The sequence below is a fragment of the Oncorhynchus clarkii genome, chromosome 22 (assembly GCF_045791955.1).
Source record: "Oncorhynchus clarkii lewisi isolate Uvic-CL-2024 chromosome 22, UVic_Ocla_1.0, whole genome shotgun sequence".
Lineage (NCBI taxonomy): Eukaryota > Metazoa > Chordata > Actinopteri > Salmoniformes > Salmonidae > Oncorhynchus > Oncorhynchus clarkii.
Genome location: NC_092168.1, coordinates 42,606,394 through 42,630,804, shown reverse-complemented (window position 1 = coordinate 42,630,804; position 24,411 = coordinate 42,606,394). Strand labels below are relative to the sequence as shown.

The following is a 24,411-nucleotide window of genomic DNA, read 5'->3' as shown; positions in this document are numbered from 1 at the left end:
ACTACCTGTTGAACACGGAATGAGGGAGAGCTCAGTTTGTTGTTTAGTACAGTTTTCTAAGTCTCTGAAAAAGTGTTCTATTGAAAAAGTATGGTTAATAGCTAGCTACCTTTTGAGTTTGGATCCCGCGATGCAGTTGGCATTGGTTGATGGGACCGCCGCTATCTGTCCTGGGATCCTGCCGACCAATTGTGTGATGAGCTGCTTGGCATAGCAGCTAACCTAGCTGCCACTGTTAGCAGCCTATCAAGCTAGCAGGGGTTCCTTGAGGGTTGGAACGCAGCCCAACAACAAGAAAATAGCTTCAAATGTTGTGTCCAAATACTGGTGGAGTCAACTAATAAAATAATGGACAGTTTGCAGTTCTCCCAGGGTGCGCTCGATGAGTTTATTAAACAGGAAAACGGCAAAATGACAGCAATCTGTCAGTCATTGAGAGAGGACAACAGTTCTGTAAGTGAATCCATGATAACAATGACAGAGAAATCAGACTATCTCGAGGGACAATCAATGCGGAACAACATTGTTGTGGTCGGAAATGCAGAATCTCCACATGATACCTAGACAGAGTCTGAGGACAAAGTTAGGGAAATTATCTCGGAGAAACTGAAGATGAACCACAGGACTGGAAAACTCACCACCGGCCCAGGTGACAGGCCCATGTCGATAGTGATCAAGTTCTTGAGGATCAAGGACAAGGTAACTGTTCTAGAAAGAGCCAAGAACTGGAGAGGGACGTACAGTACATCTTCCTCAATGAGGACTATCCTGAAGCTGTGCGCCAGAAGAGAAAATAACTTATCCCGGCCATGAAAGCTGCCGGAGCGTGTGGGGACATTGCTTATATCCGCTATGACAGGCTCATTGTCCATTCTCCCTCTGAAAAGCCTGGAAGGGATGAGAGAGCCAAGCCTATGGGTTCAACCAATGATGAGCTATACGGAGCCTTCTGCATTATTACCAAATTTGAGAGGCCCACAGTGATGCGGTATGGAGCTCAATTTGATGCCTCCCATCACATTTTTGGATTAAGCATGAATTGGATCTAACACACAACAAATTGACTGCTGAATGTGTTTGTTTTTTTCTCTTGCTTTGCTTTTTCTTTTCCATATTATGTCTATCTCTGATAAGCTACCCAGGAAAGGGCTGAAAATAGCCCATGTTAATATATGTAGCCTTAGAAATAAAGTTCATGAAATCAATAACTTGCTAACATCAGACACCATTCATATATTAACCATTACTAAGACTCACTTAGATGATTCCTTTGATGACACAGCAGTATAAATACAAGGATATAACATCTATGGAAGTGATAGGAATGCTTATGGGGGAGGTATTGTTATATCCTGTCTAGGACTGGGGTTCCGCTAGCCAGTGAAAGTGCAGGGCACCAAATTCAAAACAACAAAAATCTCATAATTAAAATTCCTCAAGCATACAAGTAATTTACACCATTTTAAAGATAAAATTCTCGTTAACTTCTTGACACACCCATCCCTTTAGCGGGATTATTTTCATCAACACCCGCTCAATTGCAGCCCGCCAAATTCAAATTAAATTACTAAAAAGATTACATTTTCATGAAATCACAAGTGCAATATAGAAAAACACAGCTTAGCTTGTTGTTAATCCGCCTGGCGCGTCAGATTTCAATACAGCTTTTCGCCGAAAGCATAACAAGCGTTTATGTAAGAACATCTCTCTCAGTAGACAAAATATTACAAACACTAGCAGCCAGGTAGATTGGTCACGAAAGTCAGAAAAGCAATAGATTCAATCGCTTGCCTTTGATGATCTATGGATGTTTGCACTCACGAGACTCCCAGTTACACAATAAATGTTCCTTTTGTTCGATAAAGATTATTTTTATATTTTTATACCTCCATTTGTTTGGCACGTTATGTTCATAAATCCACAGGCTCGAGCAGTCACGACATCGCAGACAAAAATTCCAAATAGTATCCGTAATGTCCATAGAAACATGTAAAATGTTTTTTATAATCATCCTCAGGTTGTTTTTAAAATATATAATCGATAATATATCAACCGGGACTGTTGCTTTTTCAATAGGAGATGGAGAGACAATGGCTGCCCCACTCTGTTGCGCAAGCAAAACTCTGCGAACACCCAGCTATCCACTGACGCGATGTTGTCGTTCTCGCTCATTTTTCAAAATAAAAGCCTGAAACTATGTCTAAAGACTGTTGACACCTCGAGGAAGCCATAGGAAAAGGAATCTGGTTGATATCCCTTTAAATGGAGGCAAGGAATCCAATGGAACAGAGAGCTTTCAGGAAAAACAGCACTTCCTGGTTTGATTTTCCTCAGGTTTTTGCCTGCAATATCAGTTCTGTTATACTCACAGACAATATTTTGATATAATCTGGTTCAGGTAATTAATCAATATACCAGGGTGTTTACAAACAGTAAAGGAACAAGATCGTATTGATCACATTCTTACTAATACTATATAACTTCTTTCTGAAGCTATATCCGTACCCATTGGATGCAGTGATCACAATATAGTGGCTATATCCAGGAAAGCCAAAGTTCCAAAAGCTGGGCCCAAAATAGTGTATACAAAAGATTTTGCTGTGGCTCTTATGTGGATGATGTTAAAAATATTTGTTTATTCTAATGTTATTAATAAGGACCATCCAGACGCTGCGCTTAATGAATTTATGAAATTGCTTCTTCCAATTATTGAAAACATATACTTGTTAAGAAACTGAGTGTTAGAACTGTCAAGGTTACATGGATTGAGGTAGGATTTGTAAAACTGTATTGTTGAAAGAGATCGGACCAATAATTGGCTAATAATTCTGGCTGCACATCTGACTGGCTGACTTACTACAAATTGAGAAATGATGTGACTAAACTGAACAAAACAAAGAAGAAACTGTATTATTAAGCCAAGATCAATTATATAAAGAATGATGGATTTTTTTAAAAACTCCATCTTTCATTGAATCAGACTTATTCATCACAAAACCATTTGATGTTGCCAATTATTTGAGTGATTAATTAATTGGCAAAGTGAGAACTTGAATAGGAGGGTCATCGTATTCGTGCATAAAAAAATAAATAAGAAAAGAAAAGCATTTTAAGTTTCAACGTGATAGTTATCTTGCATTCCATTGCAATTCGACAGACAAAGGAATCCTCCGGTTGGAACATTATTGAAGATTTGTGTTAAAAACATCCTAAAGATTGATTCTATACTTCGTTTGACATTTTTTCTACGGACTGTAACAGAACTTTATGACTTTTCCTCTGCTCCTAGTGATCGCGCATCATGAATTTGGAATCCTGGGCTGAACGCGCTAACAAAAAGGAGGTATTTGGACATAAATTATGGACATTATCGAACAAAACAAACATTTATTGTGGAACTGAGATTCCTGGGAGTGCATTCTGATGAAGATCAACAAAGGTAAGTGAATATTTATAATGCTATTTCTGACTTCTGTTGACTACACAACATGGCCGATATCTGTTCGGGTTGTTTTGGTCTCTGAGCACTGTACTCAGATTATAGCATGGTGTGCTTTTTCGGTAATTAAAAAAAAATCTGACACAGTGGTTGCATTAAGGAGAAGTGGATCTAAAATTCAAAGCTTAACAGTTGTATCTTTTAGCAATGTTTATTATGATTATTTCTGAACATTTTTATTTTTCGTGAAGTTATTTTTCGTGGAGAAGAAGGACAAGACCCTGCATCCATGCATTGACAACCGGGCACTCAATGACATCACTGTGAACAACCATTATACGCAACCACTAATTTCCTCGGCCTTCGAGCCGCTCCATGGGGGCCTCGATCTTCTTCAAGCTGGATCTACGAAATTCCTACCACCTGTGCAAATACGAGAAGGGGGCGAGTGGAAGACTGCCTTCAACACAGCTAGAGGCTACTACGAATATGTGGTCATTCCCTTTGACCTCACCAACGCCCCTGCCGTATTCCAGGCTCTGGTGAATGACGTTCTCTGCGACATGCCTTAACTGGTTCGTCTTCTTCTACCCTGCTTCTCCCGTTCCCCCCATGAACATGTGCTCCATGTCCGTCAGGTTCTCTCACACCTTCTGGAGAACCAGTTGTTCATTAATGCAGGGAAGCACATGTTCCATCGCTTCACCATTCCCTTTCTGAGCTACATCATCTCTGCTGGGAGTGTCCAGATGGATCCCGAGAAGGTGAAAGCGGTGGTGGATTGGCCTCAGACTACGTCCAGGGTGCATCTGCAACGCTTCCTGGGGTACTCCAACTTTATCGCCGCTTTCCCGGGGTTACAGCACCCTGGCCTTCCCCCTCGGAGGCCGATGCTTTGGATGTCAGAGTGGGGGCTGTCCTGTCCCAACGTTCTGCAATGGACCTTAAGCTGCATCCTTGTGCCTTCTTCTCCCACCGCCTCAATGCCACTGAGAGGAATTACGATGTGGGAATCGGGAGCTTGTCACGGTGAAGATGGCAAATGGAGGAATGTAGGCACTGGCTCGAAGGGATGGAACATCTGTTCATTGTGTGGACTGACCACAAAAACCTGGTGCATCTCCACACTGCCAAGCGCCTCAACTCCAGGCAGGCGAGATGGACCCTGCTGTTTACCCGGTTCAACTTTTCCCTCTCCTACCGACTGGGGTTCAAGAAAGTCAAGCCGGATGCCCTGTCTCGGCGCTATAACCCCAAGGCTATCACCACAGAGCCTGAGACAATCTTTCCTACCTCATGCGGAAAACAGGTCTGGAAGGCGCAGCGGTCCCCATATAACCGGATAATCATGCCTGACGCTGTCCGCTCCGCAGTCCTGGACTGGGCCCATTCCTTCAGGCTTGCCTGCTACCCGGGCTTCCGGCAGACACTGGCCTACCATGGTTCCGGACGTCGCCGCTTTTGTCGTCGCCTGCACTGTCTGTGCACGGCCCCTAAACAAGCTCCAGCTGGCCTCCTCCAACCTCTGCTCGTCCCTCATTTCCCCTGGTCTCACATTTCCCTGGACTTTGTTACGGGTCTCCCCCTGTCTGATGGTAACACCACCATCCTGACCATGGTGTATCACTTTTCCAGGGCCACCCACTTTATTCCTATCCTCAAGTTACCCTCTGCCAAGGAGACGGCCCAGCTCATGGTGCAGCACGTCTTCCGGATCCATGGACTGCCTGTGGACATGGTCTCCGAACACAGCCCTCAATTCTCATCCCGGTTCTGGAAGGCGCTCCCTGCTCTGCCAAGGGCCTATCACCTTTTTGAGTGTTTCCTGGGATATCAGCCCCCGCTCTTCCCTGAGCAGGAAGAGGAGGTTGGCATACCTTCTGCCCAGATGTTTGTCTGCTGCTGTCGTCGTACCTGGAGGAGAGCCCGGTCGGTCCTCCTCAAGACCTCGGCTCCCGGGATCGTCTCGGGCAGATGGTATGGCTATCCACCCGCAAACTCTCCTCCCGGTTTATCGACGCGTTCCCCATCTCCAAGATCATTAGCCCCTCTGCAGTTTGTCTTCTTTTGCCCAGTGACCTTTGCATCCCACCGTTTATGTGTCCAGAGTCATACCCATGTCTCACAGCCCTTTGTCTCCTGTTTCTGGTTTTGACCCTTGCCTGTCCTGACTCCGAGCCTGCCTGCCTGACCACTCTGCCTGCCCCTGACCCGGAGCCTGCCTGCCAACCTGTACCTTTGCTCCCCACTGGATTTTTGACCTCTGCTTACCCTGACCCTGAGCCTGCTTGTCGTCCAGTACCGTTGCCTCACCTCTGGTTTACTGACCCGTTCATGCAATAACATGTCTATTGCCTGCCACTATTGGATCATTAAACTATTGGGTCTTACCTTCATACCTGATACAGACAGTCATTGAGGCATTCAGTTACTGTTCGATTAAACGTTAGAATGGGCAAAATACGTGACCTAAGTGACTTTGAGCAAGACAACAAGAGCTGACCTTGACACAGAAGGTAGCTAATGTTAGAGTTTTGTCTAGGCTTTACCGGGAACGGTGCGACAAACCAAAAACATCCAGTCAGCGGCAGTCCTGTGGGTGAAAACAGCTCATTGATGAGAGGTCAGAAAAGAATGGCAAAAATCTTGCATGCTAACAGGAAGGCCACAAACAGGCAAACAATGGCGCAGTACAACAGTGGTGTGCAGATAGTCATTTCGGAACGCACAACTCATCGGTCCTTGTCACAGACGGGCTATTGCAGCCTAAAACCACACTGGGTTCCACTCCTATCAGCTAAAAAGTGGAAAAACATTGCCTGGTCTGACATATCCAGATTCCTGTTGCGTCATGTTGATGGCAGAGTCAGGATTTGGTGCAAGCAGCGTAAGTCCATGGCCCCATCCTACCCGGTGTCAATGGTACTGGCTGGTGGCAGGGGTGTAATGGTTTGGGGAATGTTTTCATGGCACACATTAGGTCCCTTGATAATAATTGGGCAATATTTCCTTTCACTTAAGAATTCAGGCTGTTCTGGAGGCAAAGGGGGGTCTGACTCGGTACCAGATGGGTGTACCTAATAAACTGATTATATAAATGTATTGGATGCATAACTCTGCAATTATTTAGGCTGAAAACAAGCTGTAAAAGGCACAAGAAAGACGCGGCTCTAGTGTAATTGGAGATATCTTTGTTTAGTCTCTATGGCTGAGGTACACAACCTTCAAAGGTTAATGATTTAAAAATGTTTCATTTTATTTTGCTTTCATTGGGATTTGAGTCACAATAAATTGAACTATTCACCTTCTGAAAACTGCAGACAATTACCTTTGACTATGCATGGTAAATTCTACACATAGATTAATAGTTAGTTCAAAACAGATTTTAGCTATGAAAGGGAAACCAGCAGACCATGGTTTAAACCAGCAACCCTTGCAGTTATGCCATCACTCCACCTGTGCCATTAAGGCCCAGACATTTAGGCAAAAGCCAAATGTAAGGTTACAACATCAATGCCAATGATAGACTTGGCTCACTCCGACTGGCATGTGGAAATGTTGTATAATACACATCTAAAGAGTAACAACATAGTGTGGTCAAAAACTTAGTAACTTAATAATAGTCACGATCTGGTTACCTATAAATACAAACATAGTTATCTTTTTGGGTTATTACATATTTATTAACTTATTCAAGTTATATTCCAAACCAACCAATATGCACTATGTAAATATCTTGCAAGCTTCATAGCAAGCTGCTCTTGGTGAAGTAATTCAATTTCGAGCTAAATTAAAAAATATATAATAATTAGAAGTTGAAAAAGGAACAGAATTGAATGATAGAAATGGTTATTTATTAATTTGTTTTCAAAATGGTTCAGAACTTCATTTTGCTGGTCGGAACAGTTGAACAGAACAAACATATTAGGTCCTGTTTCTAACAATTGGAAAATAATTTCAGTTACTGATATTGAACAAACCAGACAGAAGACCTTATATTATACATTATATAACATTATAACCAAACCAGACAGAAGACCTTATATTATACATTATATAACATTATAACCAAACCAGACAGAAGGCCTTATATTATACATTATATAACATTATAACCAAACCAGACAGAAGACATTACATTATACATTATATAACATTCTAATTAAACCAAACTAAAGGCCTTATATTATACATTATATAACATTCTAATTAAACCAAACTAAAGGCCTTATATTATACATTATATAACATTATAACCAAACCAGACAGAAGACCTTATATTATACATTATATAACATTATAACCAAACCAAACTAAAGACATTACAATATACAGTGCCTTGCGAAAGTATTCGGCCCCCTTGAACTTTGCGACCTTTTGCCACATTTCAGGCTTCAAACATAAAGATATAAAACTGTATTTTTTGGTGAAGAATCAACAACAAGTGGCACACAATCATGAAGTGGAACAACATTTATTGGATATTTCAAACTTTTTTAACAAATCAAAAACTGAAAAATTGTGCGTGCAAAATTATTCAGCCCCTTTACTTTCAGTGCAGCAAACTCTCTCCAGAAGTTCAGTAAGGATCTCTGAATGATCCAATGTTGACCTAAATGACTAATGATGATAAATACAATCCACCTGTGTGTAATCAAGTCTCCGTATAAATGCACCTGCGCTGTGATAGTCTCAGAGGTCCGTTAAAAGCGCAGAGAGCATCATGAAGAACAAGGAACACACCAGGCAGGTTCGAGATACTGGTGTGAAGAGGTTTAAAGCCGGATTTGGATACAAAAAGATTTCCCAAGCTTTTAACATCCCAAGGAGCACTGTGCAAGCGATAATATTGAAATGGAAGGAGTATCAGACCACTGCAAATCTACCAAGATCTGGCCGTCCCTCTAAACTTTCAGCTCATACAAGGAGAAGACTGATCAGAGATGCAGCCAAGAGGCCCATGATCACTCTGGATGAACTGCAGAGATCTACAGCTGAGGTGGGAGACTCTGTCCATAGGACAACAATCAGTCGTATATTGCACAAATCTGGCCTTTATGGAAGAGTGGCAAGAAGAAAGCCATTTCTTAAAGATATCCATAAAAAGTGTCGTTTAAAGTTTGCCACAAGCCACCTGGGAGACACACCAAACATGTGGAAGAAGGTGCTCTGGTCAGATGAAACCAAAATTGAACTTTTTGGCAACAATGCAAAACGTTATGTTTGGCGTAAAAGCAACACAGCTCATCACCCTGAACACACCATGCCCACTGTCAAACATGGTGGTGGCAGCATCATGGTTTGGGCCTGCTTTTCTTCAGCAGGGACAGGGAAGATGGTTAAAATTGATGGGAAGATGGATGGAGCCAAATACAGGACCATTCTGGAAGAAAACCTGATGGAGTCTGCAAAAGACCTGAGACTGGGACGGAGATTTGTCTTCGACAATGATCCAAAACATAAAGCTAAATCTACAATGGAATGGTTCAAAAATAAACATATCCAGGTGTTAGAATGGCCAAGTCAAAGTCCAGACCTGAATCCAATCGAGAATCTGTGGAAAGAACTGAAAACTGCTGTTCACAAATGCTCTCCATCCAACCTCACTGAGCTTGAGCTGTTTTGCAAGGAGGAATGGGAAAAAATGTCAGTCTCTCGATGTGCAAAACTGATAGAGACATACCCCAAGTGACTTACAGCTGTAATCGCAGCAAAAGGTGGCGCTACAAAGTATTAACTTAAGGGGGCTGAATCATTTTGCACGCCCAATTTTTCAGTTTTTGATTTGTTAAAAAAGTTTGAAATATCCAATAAATGTCGTTCCACTTCATGATTGTGTCCCACTTGTTGTTGATTCTTCACAAAAAAATAGAGTTTTATATCTTTATTTTTGAAGCCTGAAATGTGGCAAAAGGTCGCAAAGTTCAAGGGGGCCGAATACTTTCGCAAGGCACTGTATAACATTATATAACACTATAACCAAACCAAACTGAAGAAATTACAATATATAACATTATAACCAAACCAAACTGAAGACCTTACATTATACATTATAACCAAACCAAACTGAAGACCTTACATTATACATTATACATTATAATCAAACCAAACTGAAGACATTAAAATCAAATCAAATCAAATCAAATTTATTTATATAGCCCTTCGTACATCAGCTGATATCTCAAAGTGCTGTACAGAAACCCAGCCTAAAACCCCAAACAGCAAGCAATGCAGGTGTAGAAGCACGGTGGCTAGGAAAAACTCCCTAGAAAGGCCAAAACCTAGGAAGAAACCTAGAGAGGAACCAGGCTATGTGGGGTGGCCAGTCCTCTTCTGGCTGAGCCGGGTGGAGATTATAACAGAACATGGTCAAGATGTTCAAATGTTCATAAATGACCAGCATGGTCGAATAATAATAAGGCAGAACAGTTGAAACTGGAGCAGCAGCACAGTCAGGTGGACTGGGGACAGCAAGGAGTCATCATGTCAGGTATTCCTGGGGCATGGTCCTAGGGCTCAGGTCAGTTGAAACTGGAGCAGCAGCACGGCCAGGTGGACTGGGGACAGCAAGGAGTCATCATGTCAGGTAGTCCTGGGGCATGGTCCTAGGGCTCAGTTCCTCCGAGAGAGAGAAAGAGAGAAGGAGAGAATTAGAGAACGCACACTTAGATTCACACAGGACACCGAATAGGACAGGAGAAGTACTCCAGATATAACAAACTGACCCTAGCCCCCGACACAAACTACTGCAGCATAAATACTGGAGGCTGAGACAGGAGGGGTCAGGAGACACTGTGGCCCCATCCGAAGGGCACCCCCGGACAGGGCCAAACAGGAAGGATATAACCCCACCCACTTTGCCAAAGCACAGCCCCCACACCACTAGAGGGATATCTTCATCCACCAACTTACCATCCTGAGATAAGGCTGAGTATAGCCCACAAAGACCTCCGCCACGGCACAACCCAAGGGGGGGGGGCGCCAACCCAGACAGGATGACCACATCAGTGAATCAACCCACTCAGGTGACGCACCCCCTCCAGGGACGACATGAGAGAGCCCCAGTAAGCCAGTGACTCAGCCCCTGTAATAGGGTTAGAGGCAGAGAATCCCAGTGGAAAGAGGGGAACCGGCCAGGCAGAGACAGCAAGGGCGGTTCGTTGCTCCAGAGCCTTTCCGTTCACCCTCCCACTCCTGGACCAGACTACACTCAATCATATGACCCACTGAAGAGATGAGTCTTCAGTAGAGACTTAAAGGTTGAGACCGAGTTTGCGTCTCTGACATGGGCAGGCAGACCGTTCCATAAAAATGGAGCTCTATAGGAGAAAGCCCTGCCTCCAGCTGTTTGCTTAGAAATTCTAGGGACAATTAGGAGGCCTGCGTCTTGTGACCGTAGCGTATGTGTAGGTATGTACGGCAGGACCAAATCAGAGAGATAGGTAGGAGCAAGCCCATGTAATGCTTTGTAGGTTAGCAGTAAAACCTTGAAATCAGCCCTTGCTTTGACAGGAAGCCAGTGTAGAGAGGCTAGCACTGGAGTAATATGATCAAATTTTTTGGTTCTAGTCAGGATTCTAGCAGCCGTATTTAGCACTAACTGAAGTTTATTTAGTGCTTTATCCGGGTAGCCGGAAAGTAGAGCATTGCAGTAGTCTAACCTAGAAGTGACAAAAGCATGGATTAATTTTTCTGCATCATTTTTGGACAGAAAGTTTCTGATTTTTGCAATGTTACGTAGATGGAAAAAAGCTGTCCTTGAAATGGTCTTGATATGTTCTTCAAAAGAGAGATCAGGGTCCAGAGTAACGCAGAGGTCCTTCACAGTTTTATTTGAGACGACATTACAATATATAACATTATAACCAAACCAAACTGAAGACATTACCTTATACATTATACATTATAATCAAACCAAACTGAAGACATTACAATATATAACATTATAACCAAACCAAACTGAAGACATTACAGTATATAACATTTTAACCAAACCAAAATGAAGACATTACATTATAATCTAACCAAACTGAAGACATTACATTATAATCAAACCAAACTGAAGACATTGCATTATAATCAAACCAAACTGAAGACATTACATTATAATCAAACCAAACTGAAGACATTACATTATAATCAAACCAAACTGAAGACATTACATTATAAACAAACCAAACTGAAGACATTACATTATAATCAAACCAAACTGATGACATTACATTATAATCAAACCAAAACTGAAGACATTACATTATAATCAAACCAAACTGAAGACGTTACATACCTTACTGATCTCAACAGATTATCATTATTGTTAACAGAAAGTCTACACATGCATACAAGAGCAAAAAAGTACTCATATTAAATTCAACTAATTTAAATGTATTGTTTACACAACAATATGTTCTATATCGTCAATGTATCAAATTGATTATCAAAGGTTTTGCACATTAAATGCAACGTATTGACTTAGGCATCAATATCCGTGATCCATATATTTTTGCAAAAGGTTCACAATTTGATGCCAATGAACTGATACCAGCCTCCAAAGAAATATAGCCACCAACTTTTTTGTTGTTGTTGAATAAAAACTAATTGAGACACATAACAGATAACTAATAGCAGTGCATGTAAACACAAGGACTGTATAAAATGTCAAAATAATGCAACAACACATTTCTCATTCACTTAGCTGTCGAAATCCAAGCGCCCGTGAGGCTTTCTCAAAGAGAGCAGTAAACCTTTGTCTGAATACAGATTGAGAGAACCCAAGACACAGAGAGTTACAAAGGCCAACGACAGAGGAAACTGTGCATGCTATTAACCCATCTTTATCTAGTTGTTGGTAGAAGTCCAATTCAAATAGAAAGACGACTATTACTGTCCACATACAGCTGAGTAGGCAGAGAGCAGCCTGTAACATGGCTGTTACAGTGACCATCATCTGGCTTTGAAGCTGGGGCTGGGAGAAAGGACTGCTACTCTCCTCCATCCTCTTCATGTGCCTTCGCAGGTAGATGTAGGTGCTGCCGGAGGAAAATATGATTGACGCAAGAAGCCGGGTGAAATATAAACATTGTGCTGTCAAAGACACAATATACAGATCAGTCCATTCACCATCACCTGGGGTTACAGTTGTATTGAGGGAGTTGTTGGTGAACCAGTTGTTAACTACCATCCCATATTCCATGTAAGTGCTTGACCCACACAGAAGTAAAGTTCCATCTAAGACAAGACCGGAATAAATGACTCTATCAATGTGTTTTTTCATCCAGATGAAAATCGCATGACGCTGTGGGACAATCATGAGGTGATAAAACATACTAATCCAAGCAGTACAGGAGAAGATGGCGCAGTAGCTAAAGTAACCAATAGAGTTTATAATAAAGAAAACCTCAGTGGTGCGATTATAAACTAAATATAACCAGATCGAAAGCAGATTTTCTATTTGGTGGACTGAGTTGCTTAAAACCACCAAGCCCAGCAGGATCCTCAGAGGCAGATGTCGAGTAACACCACTCTCTCTCCGTGGAAGCATCAGGCAAACTATAAAAAATACATTCAAAATGGTGGCTGCAGTAGCAACAATTCCGCAAGAAATGGCAAACTCTTTGCCGTCCATCGCTAACCCTTTTAATTAGTGACACAGCAGTCCTGATCGTAAGGCACCTGTCTGTACTTTTTTCTTCCACTACAGTGACTCGTGATGACCAATGTCATACCACACTGGACTTTATTGAGAGAAACGGCTGGCTTGTTGGGTCCTCTGAAATGGACCATACCCAGTGTGCATAATATATCATGCAAACCACAGAGTGAGTCAGAAAGAACGCTGCACTTTGGAGAAAAAAACACACATTGTTCCCGCTGCTGCCAGAATAGGCTTGTAGGAAATATGGACATTGTAAACATTTACTAGGTGAAAGAGAGTTAGCACCAATTTCACAAATGGTATTTAGTTCACAATAATGTCATTGCATTTATCTACATAATTTTAAATATACTGTTTCACTTCATGTTGACTGAAGAGAAGACAGTTTGAGAGAAGGCACAGGGAGAGAGAACAGAGAGATCACAGTGGCCTGTATGTGTCCACAGGGATCCACGTCACCATAGAAGTCCTTTCTCTAGACGCATATTACAGTGATCTGGAGTGTCTGCATCATGCATGTCACAGTGAACCTCATCTGGCTTTGCAGAGCTGTAGCTGGGGCTGCTGCTGCTCTCCGCCATCTTTTTGTATGTGCCTTCACAGGTACATGAAGATCCTGCCCCAGGACAATATCATGGTGCCGAAACCCAGGAATAGAGTTAATTCCTTGGGGACTGATGGTGGTGAAATAGAGTATGCATATCCAGCCAGGCACACGAGGACAGGTTACCACAAGTTGTTGCATTAAATTTGCTGCATCCTTGACTACAAGGATTTTCTAGAACCCTCGGGAAAAGTGCAAGGAAGAAGTATTGTTGTGTGATAGATGGTGCTTCACTGTGGTCTAGATATAAGGGGGAATCTCAAAGGCTGGTGTAGTATCTTCCCCAAGTCACCTTTTTGGACACATCAGAAATAACTAAATAATATCAAAAATTATGTTCTACGCGGTGGTGGTAAAATAAATGTGTCCCCAAAATATCTGCAAACACACTATAATCCATATTTGAAAACATTCCCTTTAACTGGACATTCACGCTTGAAAACATTCCCTTTAACTGGACATTCACGCTTGAAAACATTCCCTTTATCCCTTTAACTGGACATTCACACTTGAAAACATTCCCTTTAACTGGACATTCACGCTTGAAAACATTCCCTTTAACTGGACATTCACGCTTGAAAACATTCCCTTTGACTGGACATTCACACTTGAAAACATTCCCTTTAACTGGACATTCACACTTGAAAACATTCCCTTTAACTGGACATTCACACTTGAAAACATTCCCTTTAACTGGACATTCACACTTGAAAACATTCCCTTTAACTGGACACTCACACTTGAAAACATTCCCTATATCTGAACACTCACACTTGAAAACATTCCCTTTAACTGGACACTCACACTTGAAAACTTCCCTTTAACTGGACACTCACACTTGAAAACAAATCTTTCAACCCTATCTTGTGCAGCTCAAATGAATCTGGAGCACTCCATTTTGCATGGACATTAAAACGTTGTTTTCTCAGGTGATTTTCTGCCTCATTTATGTTTTGTGATAAAAAGATAATCTGCTACCTAGCAACATGCAAAGTGGTTAAGGTGAAAGTACACTTCCTTGACCTTACCTGGTCACGCCACTAAAGCCACTGTGCATTTCATGGAGACGTCATGTTATCTTGATTGATAGAACCAGGTTACAATAGAAACAGGGGAATACAACTGGGTCCTACATTACAGTACAGCTAAGATGCAATTCATTAAATAAAAATGTAATGTATTTTTTAATTGGATGAATAAGAATATCTCCCTGTGTTGTAATATTTGACTAACCTGGGCCCCGGTTTCCCAATAGCGATGGTATTTAGTTTTAGGAGTGTTTTAACGCTCACAAGTACATTGTTGAGGCATGTGTCGATACTGATATGATCGAATCTCCATTCAAATTTGAACCCCTTACATTCTTGGAAATAGGCCTGCAGTTGACGTCAGACGTTTACGTACACTAAGGTTGGAGTCATTAAAACTTGTTTTTCAACCACTCCAAACATTTATCGTTAACAAACTATAGTTTTGGTAAGTCGGTTAGGACATCTACTTTGTGCATGAGTAAAACATTTAAACGTGTTAACCCTCGCAAGGCTGCAGGCCCAGACGGCACCCCCAGCCGGGTCCTCAGAGCATGCGCAGACCAGCTGGCTGGTGTGTTTACGGACATATTCAATCAATCCTTATCCCAGGCGGCTGTTCCCACATGCTTCAAGAGGGCCACCGTTGTTCCTGTTCCCAAGAAAGCTAAGGTAACTGAGCTAAATGTCTACCGCCCCGTAGCACTCACTTCCAACATCATGAAGTGCTTTGAGAGACTAGTCAAGGACCATATCACCTCCACCCTACCTGACACCCTAGACCCACTCCAATTTGCTTACTGCCCCAATAGGTCCACAGACGACGCAATCGCAACCACACTGCAGACTGCCCTAACCCATCTGGACAAGAGGGTCTATGTGAGAATGCTGTTCATCGACTACAGCTCAGCATTTAACACCATAGTACCCTCCAAACTCATCATCAAGCTCGAGACCATGGGTCTCGACTCCGCCCTGTGCAACTGGGTACTGGACTTTCTGACAGGCCGCCCCCAGGTGGTGAGGGTAGGTAACAACATCTCCACCCCGCTGATCCTCAACACTGGGGCCCCACAAGGGTGCGTTCTCAGCCCTCTCCTGTACTCCCTGTTCACCCACGACTCAGTGTCCATGCACGCCTCCAACTCTATCATCAAGTTTGCAGACGATACTACAGTGGAAGGCTTGATTACCAACAACGACGAGACGGCCTACAGGGAGGAGGTGAGGGCCCTCGGAGTGTGGTGTCAGGAAAATAACCTCACACTCAACGTCAACAAATCAAAGGAGATGATCGTGGACTTTAGGAAACAGCAGAGGGAGCACCCCACATCAACAGGACAGTAGTGGAGAGGGTACTAAGTTTTAAGGTCTGCACAACGTATCACCGGGGGCAAACTACCTGCCCTCCAGGACACCTACACCACCCGATGTCACAGGAAGGCCATAAAGATCATCAAGGACAACAACCACCCGAGCCACTGCCTGTTCACCCCGCTATCATCCAGAAGGCGAGGTCAGTATAGGTGCATCAAAGCAGGGACCGAGAGACTGAAGAAAAGCTTCTATCTCAAATTTCTAATCAAATCAAATTTATTTTATAAAGCCCTTCGTACATCAGCTGATATCTCAAAGTGCTGTACAGAAACCCAGCCTAAAACCCCAAACAGCAAGCAATGCAGGTGTAGAAGCACAGTGGCTAGGAAAAACTCCCTAGAAAGGCCAAAACCTAGGAAGAAACCTAGAGAGGAACCAGGCTATGTGTGGTGGCCAGTCCTCTTCTGGCTGTGCCGGGTGGAGATTATAACAGAACATGGTCAAGATGTTCAAATGTTCATAAATGACCAGCATGGTCGAATAATAATAAGGCAGAACAGTTGAAACTGGAGCAGCAGCACAGTCAGGTGGACTGGGGACAGCAAGGAGTCATCATGTCAGGTATTCCTGGGGCATGGTCCTAGGGCTCAGGTCCTCCGAGAGAGAGAAAGAAAGAGAGAATTAGAGAGAGCATATGTGGGATGGCCAGTCCTCTTCTGGCTGTGCCGGGTGGAGATTATAACAGAACATGGCCAAGATGTTCAAATGTTCATAAATGACCAGCATGGTCAAATAATAATAAGGCAGAACAGTTGAAAGAAACTGGAGCAGCAGCACGGCCAGGTGGACTGGTGACAGCAAGGAGTCATCATGTCAGGTAGTCCTGGGGCATGGTCCTAGGGCTCAGGTCCTCCGAGAGAGAGAAAGAGAGAATTAGAGAACGCACACTTAGATTCACACAGGACACCGAATAGGACAGGAGAAGTACTCCAGATATAACAAACTGACCCGAGCCCCCCGACACATAAACTACTGCAGCATAAATACTGGAGGCTGAGACAGGAGGGGTCAGGAGACACTGTGGCCCCATCCGAGGACACCCCCGGACAGGGCCAAACAGGAAGGATATAACCCCACCCACTTTGCCAAAGCACAGCCCCCACACCACTAGAGGGATATCTTCAACCACCAACTTACCAGCCTGAGACAAGGCTGAGTATAGCCCACAAAGACCTCCGCCACGGCACAACCCAAGGGGGGGGGGGGGGGGGGGGGGGGGGCAACCCAGACAGGATGACCACATCAGTGGCTCAACCCACTCAGGTGACGCACCCCCTCCAGGGACGGCATGAGAGAGCCCCAGTAAGCCAGTGACTCAGCCCCTGTAAGGGTTAGAGGTTAGAGGTTAGGGTTAGAGGCAGAGAATCCCAGTGGAAAGAGGGGAACCGGCCAGGCAGAGACAGCAAGGGCGGTTCGTTGCTCCAGAGCCTTTCCGTTCACCCTCCCACTCCTGGGCCAGACTACACTCAATCATATGACCCACTGAAGAGATGAGTCTTCAGTAGAGACTTAAAGGTTGAGACCGAGTTTGCGTCTCTGACATGGGTAGGCAGACAGTTCCATAAAAATGGAGCTCTATAGGAGAAAGCCCTGCCTCCAGCTGTTTGCTTAGAAATTCTAGGGACAATTAGGAGGCCTGCGTCTTGTGACCGTAGCGTACGTGTAGGTATGTACGGCAGGACCAAATCAGAGAGATAGGTAGGAGCAAGCCCATGTAATGCTTTGTAGGTTAGCAGTAAAACCTTGAAATCAGCCCTTGCTTTGACAGGAAGCCAGTGTAGAGAGGCTAGCACTGGAGTAATATGATCACATTTTTTGGTTCTAGTCAGGATTCTAGCAGCCGTATTTAGCACTAACTGAAGTTTATTTAGTGCTTTATCCGGGTAGCCGGAAAGTAGAGCATTGCAGTAGTCTAACCTAGAAGTGACAAAAGCATGGATACATTTTTCTGCATCATTTTTGGACAGAAAGTTTCTGATTTTTGCAATGTTACGTAGATGGAAAAAAGCTGTCCTTGAAATGGTCTTGATATGTTCTTCAAAAGAGAGATCAGGGTCCAGAGTAACGCCGAGGTCCTTCACAGTTTTATTTGAGACGACTGTACAACCATTAAGATTAATTGTCAGATTCAACAGAAGATCTCTTTGTTTCTTGGGACCTAGAACAAGCATCTCTGTTTTGTCCGAGTTTAAAAGTATTAAGTTTGCAGCCATCCACTTCCTTATGTCTGAAACACATTCTTCTAGCAAGGGCAATTTTGGGGCTTCACCATGTTTCATTGAAATGTACAGCTGTGTGTCATCCGCATAGCAGTGAAAGTTAACATTATGTTTTCAAATAACATCCCCAAGAGGTAAAATATATAGTGAAAACAATAGTGGTCCTAAAACGGAACCTTGAGGAACACCGAAATTTACAGTTGATTTGTCAGAGGACAAACCATTCACAGAGACAAACTGATATCTTTCCGACAGATAAGATCTAAACCAGGCCAGAACTTGTCCATGTAGACCAATTTGGGTTTCCAATCTCTCCAAAAGAATGTGGTGATTGATGGTATCAAAAGCAGCACTAAGGTCTAGGAGCACGAGGACAGATGCAGAGCCTCGGTCCGATGCCATTAAAATGTCATTTACCACCTTCACAAGTGCCGTCTCAGTGCTATGATGGGGTCTAAAACCAGACTGAAGCATTTCGTATACATTGTTTGTCTTCAGGAAGGCAGTGAGTTGTTGCGCAACAGCCTTTTCTAACATTTTTGAGAGGAATGGAAGATTCGATATAGGCCGATAGTTTTTTATATTTTCTGGGTCAAGGTTTGGCTTTTTCAAGAGAGGCTTTATTACTGCCACTTTTAGTGAGTTTGGTACACATCCGGTGGATAGAGAGCCGTTTATTATGTTCAACATAGGAGGGCCAAGCACAGGAAGCAGCTCTTTCAGTAGTTTAGTTGGAATAGGGTCCAGTATGCAGCTTGAAGGTTTAGAGGCCATGATTATTTTCATCATTGTGTCAAGAGATATAGTACTAAAACACTTGAGCGTCTCTCTTGATCCTAGGTCCTGGCAGAGTTGTGCAGACTCAGGACAACTGAGCTTTGAAGGAATACGCAGATTTAAGGAGGAGTCCGAAATTTGCTTTCTAATAATCATAATCTTTTCCTCAAAGAAGTTCATGAATTTATCACTGCTAAAGTGAAAGTCATCCTCTCTTGGGGAATGCTGCTTTTTAGTTAGCTTTCACCAGTGTGTCAAAAAGAAATTTCGGATTGTTCTTATTTTCCTCAATTAAGTTAGAAAAATAGGATGATCGAGCAGCAGTAAGGGCTCTTCGGTACTGCACAGTACTGTCTTTCCAAGCTATTCGGAAGACTTCCAGTTTGGTGTGGCGCCATTTCCGTTCCAATTTTCTGGAAGCTTGCTTCAGAGCTCGGGTATTTTCTGTGTACCAGGGAGCTAGTTTCTTATGAGAAATGTTTTTTGTTTTTAGGGGTGCAACTGCATCTACGGTATTGCGCAAGGTTAAATTGAGTTCCTCAGTTAGGTGGTTAACTGATTTTTGTCCTCTGGCGTCCTTGGGTAGACAGAGGGAATCTGGAAGGACATCAAGGAATCTTTGTGCTGTCTGTGAATTTATAGTACGACTTTTGATGATCCTTGGTTGGGGTCTGAGCAGATTATTTGTTGCAATTGCAAACTTAATAAAATGGTGGTCCGATAGTCCAGGATTATGAGGAAAAACATTAAGATCCACAACATTTATTCCATGGGACAAAACTAGGTCCAGCGTATGACTGTGACAGTGAGTGGGTCCAGAGACATGTTGGACAAAACCCACTGAGTCGATGATGGCTCCGAAAGCCTTTTGGAGTGGGTCTGTGGACTTTTCCATGTGAATATTAAAGTCACCAAAGATTAGAATATTATCCGCTATGACTACAAGGTCCGATAGGAATTCAGGGAACTCAGTGAGGAACGCTGTATATGGCCCAGGAGGCCTGTAAACAGTAGCTATAAAAAGTGATTGAGTAGGCTGCATAGATTTCATGACTAGAAGCTCAAAAGACGAAAACGTCATTTTTTTTTTTCTCGAGGCCATCAGACGGAGTGGCTGCTGCCAACATACTGACTCAACTCCAGCCACTTTAATAATGGAAATTTATGTAAAAATATATCACTAGGCACTTTAAACAATGCCACTTAATATAATGTTTACATACCCTGCATTACTCATCTCATATGTATATACTGTACTCTATACCATCTACTGCATCTTGCCATCTTTATGTAATACATGTATCACTAGCCACTTTAAACAATGCCACTTTTATGTTTACGTACCCATCTCATATGTATATACTGTACTCTATACCATCTAATGCATCTTGCCTATGCCGTTCTGTACCATCACTCATTCATCTATTTTTATGTACATATTCTTCATCCCTTTACACTTGTGTGTATAGGGTAGTTGTTGTGGAATTGTTAGGTTAGATTACTCGTTGGTTATTACTGCATTGTCAGAACTAGAAGCATTAGCATTTCGCTACACTCGCATTAACATCTGCTAACCATGTGTATGTGACAAATACAATTCGATTAGATTTGCTTTGCATGACACAAGTAATTTTTCCAACAGTTGTTTACAGACAGATTATTTAACTTATAATTCGCTGTATCACAATTCCAGTGGGTCAGATGTTTACATACACTCAGTTGACTGTGCCTTTAAATAGCTTGGAAACTTCCAGAAAATGAAGTCAGGGCTTCGAAGCTTCTGATGGGCTAATTGACATAATTTGAGTCAATTGAAGGTGTACCTGTGGATGTATTTCAATGCCTACCTTCAAACCAGTGCCTCTTTGCTTGACATCATGAGAAAATCAAAAGAAATCAGCCAAGACCTCAGACCTCCACAAGTCTGGTTCATCCTTGGGCGCAATTTCCAAATGCCTTAAGGTACCATGTTCGTCTGTACAAACAATAGTACGCAAGTATAAACATCATGGGACCACACAGCCGTCATACCGCTCAGGAAATAGATGCATTCTGTCACCTAGAGATTAATGTACTTTGGTGCGAAAAGTGCAAATCAATCCCAGAACAAGAGCAAAGGACCTTGTGAAGATGCTGGGGGAAACAGGTACAAATGTATCTATATCCACAGTAAAACGAGTCCTATATCGACATAACCTGAAAGGCCGCTCGGCAAGGAAGAAGGCACTGCTCCAAAACCACCATCAAAAAAGCAGACTACGGTTTGCAACTGCACATGCGGACAAAGATTGTACTTTTTGGAGAATATCCTCTGGTCTGATGAAACAAAAATAGAACTGTTTGGCCATAATGACCATCGTTATGTTTGGGGGAGGTTTGCAAGCCACAGAACACCATCCCAACCGTGAAGCACGGGGGTGGTGGCATCGTGTTATTGTGGTGCTTTGCTGTTTGCGCTCAGAAAGTTAAAGCTTGTTTGCAAATGAACAATGACCCCAAGCATACTTCCAAAGTTGTGGCAAAATGGCTTAAGGACAATAAAGTCAAGGTATTGGAGTGGCCATCACAAAGCCCTGACCTCAATCCTATAGAAAATGGGTGTGCTGAACTGAAAAATCCTGTGCGAGAAAGGAGACCTACAAACCTGACTCAGTTATACCAGCTCTGTTAGGAGGAATGGGCAAAAATTCACCCAACTTATTGTGGGAAGCTTGTGGAAGGCTACACGAAACGTTTCACCCAAGTTCAACAATTTTAAGGCAATGCTACCAACTTCTAATTCAAATCAAATTTATTCATAAAGCCCTTCTTACATCAGCTGATATCTCAAAGTGCTGTACAGAAACCCAGCCTAAAATCACAAACAGCAAGCAATGCAGGATATGACCCCATCCACCCACCTTGCCAAAGCACAGCCCCCACACCACTAGAGGGATATCTTCAACCACCAACTTATACAACTGAGACAAGGCGGAGTATAGCCCAAAAAGTTCTCAGCCAAGGCACAACCCAAGGGAGAGCGCCAATCCGGACAGGAAGATCACGTCAGTGACTCAACCCACTCAAGTGATGCACCCATCCTAGGGACGGTATGGAAGAGCACCAGTAAGCCAGTGACTCAGTCCCTGTAATAGGTTTAGAGGCAGAGAATCCCAGTTAAGAGAGGGGAACCGGCCAGGCAGAGACAGCAAGGGCAGTTCGATGCTCCAGTGCCTTTCCGTTCACCTTCACACTCCTGGGCCAGACTACACTCAATCATAGGACCTACTGAAGAGATGAGTCATCAAGAAAGACTTAAAGGTTGAGACCGAGTCTGCGTCTCTCACATGGGTAGGCAGACCATTCCATTGAGCTCTATAGGAGAAAGCCCTGCCTTCAGCTGTTTGATTGAGTGTCTGTAAACTTCTGACCCACTGGGAATGTGATGAAAGAAATAAAATATGAAATAAATCATTCTCTCTACTATTATTCAGACATTTCACATTCTTAAAATAAAGTGGTGATCCTAACTGACCTCAGACAGGACATTTGTACTAGGATTAAATGTTAGGAATTGTGAAAAACTGTTTTTAAATGTATTTGGCTAAGGTGTATATAAACTTCTGACTTCAACTGTATATGGATAGGACCAAATTGAAATGTTTCTGACAGAAGAACTGCAAAAAGCATAAGCATGACCATGGTAGCAATTGAAAAATAACACTTTGGAGATTATTGGGATTATAGAGAAATTATCAGGCCAAAGGTGAGGAGACAACAGTTCACCTGACACAAGACTGAATCCAAACATTATTGTTGTTTTTTAAGTGCATTTTTACATTTACTGTACTAGTCACAGCATTTGTCAATAACGGAATCTGAAAATACTCTGGATACGTTCAGTAACATAATAATAATCTTGATTGACATTTTGGAGTAGGTGCGAAAAAATGATTAAATGGGTTTGAGTTTGCTGTCTCCATGCGGTCACACACCTCTCTAAACTGCGCACTGTTCCTAAGTAATTTCAATGCACTTTTATGACTCAATGAAAGATCCTTCTGCTATAAGGTGATTTTTTTAGCTCTCCTAGCTTTGCCATTGAAGAACAGATATAGCCCTTGGTTCACGCCAGACCTGACTGCCCTCGACCAGCACGAAGACATCCTGTGGCGGACTGCAATAGCATCGAATAGTCCCCGCGATATGCAACTGTTCAGGGAAGTCAGGAACCAATACACACAGTCAGTCCTGAAAGCAAAGGCCAGCTTTTTCAAGCAGAAATTTGCATCCTGTAGCTCTAACTCCTAAAAGTTATGGGACACTGTAAAGTCCATGGAGAACAAGAGCACCTCGTCCCAGCTGCCCACTGCACTGAGGCTAGGTAACACGGTCACCACCGATAAATCCATGATAATCGAAAACTTCAACAAGCATTTCTCAACGGCTGGCCATGCCTTGCTCCTGGCTACTCCAACCTCGGCCAACAGCTCCCTCCCCCCCCCCCCCCCCCCCCCCCGCAGCTACTCGCCCAAGACTCCCCAGCTTCTCCTTTACCCAAATCCAGATAGCAGATGTTCTGAAAGAGCTGCAAAACCTGGACCCGTGCAAATCAGCTGGGCTTGACAATCTGGACCCTCTATTTCTGAAACTATCCGCCGCCATTGTCGCAACCTCTATTACCAGCCTGTTCAACCTCTCTTTCATATTGTATGAGATCCCCAAGGATTGGAAAGCTGCCGCAGTCATCCCCCTCTTCAAAGGGGGAGACACCCTGGACCCAAACTGTTACAGACCTATATCCATCCTGCCCTGCCTATCTAAGGTCTTCGAAAGCCAAGTCAGCAAACAGATCACTGACCATCTCGAATCCCACCGTACCTTCTCCGCAGTGCAATCTGGTTTCCGAGAGGGTCACGGGTGCACCTCAGCCACGCTCAAGGTACTAAACGATATCATAACCACCATCGATAAAAGACAGTACTGTGCAGCCGTCTTCATCGACCTGGCCAAGGCTTTCGACTCTGTCAATCACCTAATTCTTATCGGTAGACTCAGTAGCCTCGGTTTTTCTAATGACTGCCTTGCCTGGTTCACCAACTACTTTGTAGACATAGTTCAGTGTGTCAAATCGGAGGGCATGTTGTCCGGTCCTCTGGCAGTCTCTATGGGGGTGCCACAGTGTTCAATTCTCGAGCCGACTCTTTTCTCTGTATATAGCAATGATGTTGTTCTTGCTACGGGCGATTCCCTGATCCACCTCTACGCAGACGACACCATTCTGTATACTTCTGGCCCTCTCTTGGACACTGTGCTATCTAACCTCCAAATGA

General features: G+C 43.2%; 1 protein-coding gene across 1 annotated transcript in view; it reads left to right on the top strand.

Annotated features, from left to right (window-relative positions):
• Positions 1-23,968, top strand: part of LOC139380929 (major histocompatibility complex class I-related gene protein-like) — a 401,721-nt gene extending 377,753 nt beyond the window's left edge. Inside the window, exon 14 of the transcript XR_011628486.1 lies at positions 23,904-23,968. The gene's annotated coding sequence lies outside the window, so the exon portion shown is untranslated. The remainder of the gene's footprint in view (positions 1-23,903) is intronic.
• The last annotated feature ends 443 nt before the right edge of the window (positions 23,969-24,411 follow it).